Below are 9801 nucleotides of genomic sequence, written 5' to 3'. Positions count from 1 at the left end.
TTCTTACTACCATCACATCAACACGGAATAGTTCAGACTATATGGTGAGCATGTATCTCCCATCAAAGCCTCCAACGCCCTCCCCTCGATTAAACTTGCATATTTCCAACTAGAAAAGCCATTGCGTAGTTCGAACATTCGCAGGTTTTGCTCAAGATGATAACATCTATAAAGAGAGGTCATCTCTTGCGGTTAGCTTGGCCAAATCTTTCTTTTATAATGGAAAAAACATCCGGTTTCTGAAGATAAAAGCTCGTATTCCATTGCATAGTACAACTCATCGTCACATCTCACTGGGCGTGTAAACGAAGCGTGGGTCAGCATCTTGTCTTGCCCGTCTCTACGTTGAGTGTAAAAAAACGCCATCATTGTTGTGTTTTAAATAACGTTGTTTGTTTGTTTGTGTTAAGGTGTCTTTAAGTTTGTGTAGTTTGTATTGTCAGGTTTCTTTTAAGATCTTAATGTCAAGAATTATGAAGGTTATCTCTTGTTTTTAATACATAATCCATTTTAAGCACAGAACCACCTAATACACTTGTACACAATATCTGTCAACGACGCTGCTTCCCAAGAGGAGTGTCTACGAATTTCACCATAGCGGCTTGTTATAATGGAAGTTAGAAAAAAGAGTGGTGTAAACTATTACAAAAACGCTTTGTATGTAACATCCCAACCCGGCTTGGGCTGACCTGTCACTCATACAGTATATCAGTGGTCAGAATATCATTCCATAATTTGTAAAACTTTACATGATTTCAAATAAGTCAAATAAAAAAAACACTATAAATCTTTTTAAAAATCCATGTGCGAGCCATCCATCCAAATCTTCCCGAATAATCCTTGTAACCTAACGTACATAAGAAGGAAAATGTACGCCTGAGTAAACGAGTTTACTCAGTGGGACCACAACAATAAAGTATGCAATTTCCTAACAAAATATACATATAGCAATATACGTATAACACATTCAGTTAGTCACCTTCAGTGTGTCACATTCAGTAGTTCAATGCGTAGTCAGTTCATATTCAGTGCGTCACATAATCACATTCAATAGTTCACATTCAGTTTTTCAGCGCGTCACCTTTCGGTGCGACACAATCAATAGTTCAGTGCGTCATATTCGATATTTCCCAATAACATAACTATATATATATAACTATAATAACACATAATCTTAAAGATCACAAAAGCATAAAATAACAAATCTAAATCTCCAACTACGAGGTAGTGAAAACTTAAATTCGTGCACATAAGTTGTTCAAGAGTCCGTACCTTAGTTCTGTAGATCCAACTCGAGCAAACTATAACACCTCACTCTCAACAATGACAACCTACATCACGGTCGTACTTAACTTATAAGAACGAATAGGCGTATTTATATATTTACCAAAGGTTGACTTGGATTTGAATTACTTTACTTATATATCCATTTTAATATCTCGAGTTATCTCTAAATATTTACTATATCAAAATTTTAATATACGTGTATACATACATAGTAATAAGAATAATACTAGTTTTCAGTATATATTAAAGGTTAACTAACAAAACACGCTTTTATCTATTTATTTATTTTTAAAGAAAACCAGTGGAGTTTAATTACCTAAAAAAATATAAAAAATTTGATTTACTTAAAAGTATTTTGACTTGTTTATCTAGTTATGAAACTAATATTAGAAATTCCTATTTCAACGTAAATTTTATTATTATTATTATTATTATTACTATTAATATTAATATTAATATTAATATTAATATTAATATGGACATATAGATTAAATGAAAAGTGACTAGTTTGGTAGTCGTGAAGTAAAATAACAATATTGTGAAGGGTGGGATTAGAACCCATGACCATGTATATTGTCCAATAAGCTCACCCCATATTGTTTTAAAGTCTTGTATTATTATTTATCTTAAACTTAAATGTCATATCTTTATAACTAAATTCATTTGTTAAACTTTGAGCTTAACAGAATGCCATTTACTCTATTTTAACAGTCCAAGTGAGAGTGCAGGTTGTTAAGAAACCATAAAAAATGTGGACCAAAATACTTATTTGAGAAATATCTCATCCAATTACATGTTTATTTTAAATTCTTATAATATATCATTATATCATCTTCTTTTAAAGCAACTAGGCTATTATGAGCAGTTTGTTAAATCCCAGAACCCACAACTTTGTTTCAGAAACAGGGACAACAACTTGACATATTCAACGGTAGGGTTTTTACCTGCGGACAACGGAGATTGAAGTTGGCGACGTGGTGATGTGTACGGTGGCAAAGACGTGCGGTGGCGGCGGTGCTCGGAGTCGTTGCAGTCTTCAAAAAACACGATGGCGGCGGTAGGTTTTTGGGTGGTTCCGTTTCTTTTTATACGATAATAACGGTGGAGGAAACAAGCTTGGTTCACATGGTTGTTAAGGTGGTGAATAAGTGGTGGGTGGCGGTAAGGCTTCGGTGATCGGTCTCCGTCTGGAACTTGACACGAAAGAGATCTACTACAGATTTGGCAAGTGAATGGTAACCCAAGTATTTATTTATAAAGCATGAAGGAAGCTTGGTTACGTACAAATTTGGCAAGATGGAATGGTGGGGGGGTTTGCTTTGAGTGTTGTAAGGTAAACAAATAGCCAAAGGTACATGGGATGGGATTGTGTGAGTGCAATTATATGCATGGTGCCTTGTGTCAGGAACTTGCTTGTAGGATGTAGCTACTCTTTGTTACTAGAGCCAAAAGTCAACAACTCCTTTTTCTTTTCGTTATGTTCAAACACATATAATCCTTTTGTAGATTAAAAATTTTATAATATATAATTATTACGAATGCTACATATGTATGTAATTTTTTTTTATTAACATATCCACCTTATTAACTAACTTGTTTAAGTTTAGTATTATTCCTAGTTTTATTTTATTAATTTAATGTTTTAATCAAAATTTATTACATTAAGTAACTATTATTAATATATATATATATATATATATATATATATATTTTTGTTAAACATGTCATATTCATATCTAATTGCGGGTATTTCATTGTATATCAGGTTAAAGCAAAAGATATAAATGTTTATGCAGTTCTTGCAATTCTTTACTTAAAATCGGTTGTGTATTGAACGGCCTTATATGTATGTGTATATAACTTTATGTATATAAAATTTAAAGTTAAATAAAATAAATTTTAAATTCAGATACATTTAGATTACATTTGGGCCTAACAAATTTGGGCCTACTCATTCTGTTTTTCGGTTGATAGCCGAAAATTTGGGTTTGGACTAAGGAAAACTAAAGTTATTTTTGTAGTTTCTCTTGTTTTGCAAATTGCATCATTGCAAGAAGGATAATTGGGCTAAAAAGACGTTAAAACTTATTGCAAGGTTTCATTTCATTTCATTTCTCATTACAATTACAATCCATACATTCTTTATATATAGGCAAGCAACATACAACTAATCTCTCAACTAACTCCAAGTAACATAACTGTCTATACAAAATCCGCTATATGTACATACACTCTAATACACCCCCTCAAGCTAAACGAGGAGCATCCACGTGAAGCTTGGACCTCAGACTGTTGAAGCGAACAAAAGACAATCCTTTGGTTATTTTTATAGTTGTCTTCTGTTTGCAAAGAGGGCTTGCACTTTTTAGTGGTTTTCTCACTAGATTTTTTGTCGTCTCTGACCTCACAAGGTTCTCTCTGTTATATATATGTGTGTGTGTATTTAATCTTTGGAAGTGTAAAAATAAAATTGAGATTGTTATACATGGGACAACATATGAGAAATGTAAGCCGTTGAAAATAATTAGGTGTACAAATACATGTGTGATACTTTTTTCAAATTTGTAAAAGCTAATTAAATAGTCAACAAATTGAATAATTTTTTGGCCATCGACTATTAATTTTTATTATATCTTAAATATACAACTAAATGCGTGTTTTGATGATGATTTAGGTGGAATGTATTAACCAACTTTGAATATTGATATTCTTATATATACATTATTCAAAGATAAAAAAAAGGTTAACTTCATGTGGTAGGCTGACTTTTGAGGGGTTTGAATGTGAAGTGATGATTAAAAGTCTTCATTAGCTCACGCATCCAGCCCTTAATTATGGTTATGGATATTGGAGTTTAGTAATCTACTTGTGTATCTATTAGGCTATGATCTATTTTTTTAAAACTATATAATCCATCCTTATATAAAAATATGGGTTAGGTTGGATTCTAAAATGAGTCACCATTTTTTTTTAATTCTTAAATATTCAGGCATAAAATAAGCCTTTTAATATTAACTTATACGAAGTATACATATATATACCTGGAGTCCTGGACAAGGAAACTTAATAAACTAATACCCTAAACCGATATGAACATATACACAATTATTTTAAGGTAATATAAAACATAACTTAATGTGATGGTGATAAAATCCCATAAATCAAGGATTGATAATAGGAGATCAATTAGAAGGTTAACCCGATTCGAGATGGGCCATATCAACCCATCTCCGATTACATCCAAAAGGCAATTTTCTGCAGTTAGATACACGAGATGACCTTTAGGCAAACTCTTGCCGGTACTTTTGCATTGTGCCCGTTTGTCTAATGATATACAAAACTCATCCGGGTTTTGAAACTCGTCGCCTTCGTATCTTCCCAAAGCTCCGCTGGACTTGTTCATAAACATGGTGTGTGATTTGAGTGATTCAAGATTCTCCTTTAGCGATTACATAGACTTGAGTCGCGCCGCTATGGCTGCCAATTGAGCAGCGATATAGCTAGACTTGGAATGCGCCCCCATAAGATGGATTACTCCGGTTAGTCGGCACCATTGTTTCCCAGCAATGGAATCATAGCCCCCTCGTATATGGCTATACTAGGCGCATTGAAGGTTTTTTGTTTAAATACAACATTATCATTTTAACAATATATTATAAAAAAGTTAATTATATTTTAATTTAAATTTTTTTTTTAAAATTTATCGTGTAATATAGGTGTAATGGATATCACATGACACGACACGACACGATACGATACGATACGATACGATACGATACGATACGATACGATACGATACGATAGCATACAATACGACACTAATCCTATGCTATAGTACACAATACTATACTAGAGTATAAGATACATATATATAAGCCTATACTACACTTTTACCATGCTATACTAAGATACATAGGGCTGTAAACTAACCGAACGTTCAGCGAACAGTTCGTGAACCGTTCGGCAAGAAGTTCATTTATGTTCGTTCGATAAGCTTAACGAACGAACACGAACAAAAAATTTCGTTCGGTAAGCTTAACGAACGAACACGAACAAAGGTTTCGTTCGTTCGACTGCGTTCGTGAACGTTTGGTAATATGTTCGTTTGTGTTCGTTCGTGTTCGTTCGTTTATGTCTGTTCGTGTTCGATGTTTTATGTTTATTTTTCTAAAACTTTTTAATGTTTTATTAATTTTTTACTTTCCCCATATGTATTATTTCTCCCTCTCTCTGGTCCTCTCCCTGTTTTGATATCACGCTCCTTCATTCAGCTTATCTCAAATCAATCGAACCCAATATTATCCATCCCTTCAATCTTTAAGTGGTTATATTTAAATACTTTCGTTGTGTACAATGTTTAAGATTAATGGTGCCTTTTTTAATATTCAAAATTAAAGTTCATTTGTGTTTGTTTGCGTTCGTGTTCACGAACAACTAAAATTCATTAACGAACGAACACGAACACAAACTTCTGTTCGTCGTGTGTTCGCGAACAATTCACGGACATCCAAATTTCCTTAACGAACGAACACGAACACGAACATAGCTTTGTTCGTGTTCATTCGGTTCGTTTACAGCCCTAAAGATACATGTCACTAGACGTCTAGACCACGATATGTGAGTTCTTTTTCTAAAATTCCTCGATAAACCAAACAATGTTTACTTACGATATAGACAAATACAAGGAAAGCTACATGACTAGTATGTACGATGTTGCAGTGGACGACTCAGAATGTCCATAAGCAGAGATTGTTGACCATCAAAGACTTTTCGACCACCCATATATTACATAGCCACTAGAAAAGAGTCCAAAAGTCCAAAGTGACGTGGGTCCACGATGAATGGATGACTCAACAATAAAGAAGTACTCCTCTCAATACCAAAATTTCAACCTTCAATTTAGTGACATTTTTTATTCAATATAAAAAATATTCCTTGGTTAAATATATTCTAAAACTTCTAGATGCCTCGCTAAAAAGATGTAATAATTTTAAAATTTAACTTCTAGAGAGTAGAACGCGTTTAACCGGTATATACGGTTTCAAAAATTAGTTGGCCAATAAAAGAGGGCAAGATCGATGGTTATTCATTTAATATTCATTGTTTTGGTTTGGTTCACTCAAAACCCTTGTTTTTTCTTTCTCCGATCCTTTTTGTAACGCTTGAAGTCATACCACATTTACCCTTTCAAGCATTTGAACTCAAAACTATTTAATTCGGTAATACGACATTAAAACACTTTACTAGGCTTGTAAATGAACGGAACGAACACGGACAGTGGCATGTTCGTGTTCGTTCATTTATCTTTAACCGAATATGTACATGAACGTATAATCGAACACATTTTTCTTTGTTCATGTTCGTTTATTAAGAAAACGGACATGTTCGTGTTCGTTTATTTTCGTTCGTTTAAAACCTAAACGAACAGTTCACGAACGTAAACAAACAAAATTAAATAAACAATAAATAACACAAATGAACACAATTTACTAAACATAATCAAACATAAAGTAATTTCTTATATAAATTAGTGATTAGTGATCAATTATGATAAATTCCATTGGACAACCCATTTATAATAGTTAAAAGCCTAGTTATCTATTAGTTATATTTATATAAATCGTTAAAAAGTTTCTTTTATGTTTAATCTATACATATAATAAAGTAAATCATATGAAGGACACATGGCGTTCTATGAGGTGATCTCAATTATTTTTCCCGCCTAAATAAATAAATATAAATAATATTTGTTAACAAGATTTAAATAAAAAATATATTATTTTAATCCATAAGTTTTATCTTTTACCCTAAACAAATATATATAGATAGTATTTATTAATAAGATTCAAATAAAGAATATATTCTAAACAAATCGATATAGATAATATTTGTTAATTAGATTCAAATAAAGAATATATTATTTTAATCTATGAGTTATATCTTTTACTATTTTTTCCATTTATATTTATCTTGTGCTTACTTTACAATAGGAATTATCAAAATTGTATTATAATAAAATAAGCATAGGTAACTCATGGATTCTACTAATGTTTTAGAACCCTAACGTTGTTAGTCTCCAGTCGCCGGAAAAACGTTTTTGACCGAAAAACTTATTTTTGACCGGAAAACTCAATTTTTTTGTCACAAACCTCTTTGTAACCTTATTACTTACTTTAGGAATATTTTTCTACTAAAAGCCCCAATTATTGAGGTCGTCGTAAATTCTTTCATCCCCGGAAAACTTCTTTTTGTCCGGAAAACTCAATTTTTTGGCTGGAAAACTCAACATTTTCGTCCCCAACCTTTATGTAACCTTAGATCAGACCTTTAGGAATCTTTTTCCGGCTAAAAACGTTTTTCCGGCGATCGGAGACTAACAACATTAGGGTTCTGTTAGTCAGGGTTCATTTGAAGCTAATATGTTGATAGTTGGGACAGATAGTGGTTATTTTTGAAATTGGAACTGTTAGCAGGAAACGACGAATAGTTGGGATTATTAAAAACCAATATTCCTTTCTTTAATTCAACTTTTTCCAGTTTTGTTGGTGTGAATTTTGATGACTTGGTTTTTTATTTTATAATTTTAGGAGGTTTATCCCATAAAATTCAATGTTATTAGAGCTTTGTCCCATGAAATTCAATGCTATTAATTAATGACAACTTACGAATATTCAATCAAAACTATCAAGAGTAGATTAAAAATAATAAGTATTTACAAATAATAAATTATATCGTTTTCATTAATCAACCCGTGTAATACACGGGGCCATAACCTAGTCTAATCTAAATTATAATAAAAGACTCCAATTAATGCCACGTGGCATTTTCTCTTTCAATCTTAAAATTTTTAATTATGCTTTATTATTTATCAATAATTCTTATCTTTATTCAAATAAATAATTTCAAATAACGTTTTGATGAAATTTAGTTTAAAAAATCATTATCATCTATATCTCCTATTTATCCCTACTTAATTTTTCAAATTTCAAATAAATATTATAATATATTAATATCATATATTATATTATATAATATACACGTTACATATTATATAGTAACAATTCCAGTTTACTTTATTTTAACTAAAATAATAATTATTTATATAAATTGATTTGATAACAAAAATCAATGTTTATTTTTTTTCTAAATGAATTTAATGAATTTCTACAAATTACTAAACACTTAAATATAATTGGTCCTCAGATATTTTAATTAAATTGAAGAGTAAATTTCAAATAAATATGATAATATTTTAATATCTATACTATGCTATAGTTTAGTTTATGTTACTTTAATTAGAGTAAATTGTCAAAATCGTCTCTGAGGTTTGGACATTTTTGCCATTTTCATTCAAAACAACTTTTTTGTATCATATAGTCCTTCACTTTTGGGATTTTTTTGCTATTTTCATCTAAACGTCGGACTTTTTTGTCAAAATCGTCCTTGAGATTTGAGATTTTTTGCCATTGATAACAAAAAACAATGTTTATTTTTTTTTCAAAATTAATTTAGTGAATCTTCCCTCTATAATTTCACAAAAAAACTTTTGTGAGTTGAAACTACTATTTAATTTTGTATAAGTTATAAAAATAGCAATGTGTACAACTAACTAATGCACAATTCATTTTTCTTTTTGGTTTATTGGTCCATCCAACCATTAGTTCATATATTCCTGTTTTTACCAACTTTTGGTTTGTAACTAAGAGGTGTAATTCAACATTTTACACTTTTCTGACCTATACCTTTTTGTCTTTTTTTTTTTTTATTTTGTCACAACTTTGTTTATCCAATACTTTTTCATTTTCAACTTTGTTCACTTTTCTTCTTTTACAAATTCGTCGTTTTACATTTTGGTCTAAATTTTACAGGTTAACACCCCCAACGCGCTTGCGTGGTACAAAGTTTTTACGTTATTTTGTTTTGCAGTTTAACGGCTCTATCGCAATGCACGGGGTGCTATGTCAACTTAGGTTTTCTTTTCTATGTTTTATATTTCAGTTTAATTTTTGCAAGTTAATACGCTAGAACGCGCGTGTATGGTGTCACACCCCAACCAATGGCGGAAACATCGGGATGAGACGAAGTGTGAAGATTGCTCGAGACATCATAACGCTATTTGTGACAATAATTTAATAAACCAAATTTCATTTCCAAACTTCAAGTAGTCATTAATACAAGATCCAAATAACAAAAAGTTTAATCAAGATAACAAATCAACATAACCAAAATTCGATACAACATATTAAACCTAACGTCTAAAGTGTGTATCTAGGCATCGTGCTACCTCTTTCATTTCATCATCATCAACCTGTAACATGTTTAAAATACAATTCAATGCAAAAGCAAAGGCGAGTATACAAGTTTGGTACATACATAGCATAAGATAAAAGTGTGAACAATTCCTCATAGCAAGCATGCGATTCAAGATAAACATTAAATATGGCATGTGTATAACATATCAAACCAAGAAAACGCAACTTGCTCATGACATAACCAAAGTTTCAGTAGAGGCGG

General features: G+C 31.3%; 1 long non-coding RNA gene across 1 annotated transcript; it reads right to left on the bottom strand.

The window, feature by feature from the left end:
• Positions 1 to 706: 706 nt before the first annotated feature.
• LOC110871671 lies at positions 707 to 2638 on the bottom strand. The gene is made up of 3 exons (XR_002553871.2): positions 2232 to 2638; positions 1273 to 1331; positions 707 to 847 (listed from the first exon to the last, which is right to left on the bottom strand). It is a non-coding gene; the product is annotated as an uncharacterized LOC110871671 (long non-coding RNA).
• Positions 2639 to 9801: the final 7163 nt, after the last annotated feature.

Source organism: Helianthus annuus, chromosome 8, assembly GCF_002127325.2.
Source record: "Helianthus annuus cultivar XRQ/B chromosome 8, HanXRQr2.0-SUNRISE, whole genome shotgun sequence".
Taxonomy (NCBI): Eukaryota; Viridiplantae; Streptophyta; class Magnoliopsida; order Asterales; family Asteraceae; genus Helianthus; species Helianthus annuus.
This window is presented reverse-complemented; position numbering and strand designations above follow the sequence as displayed.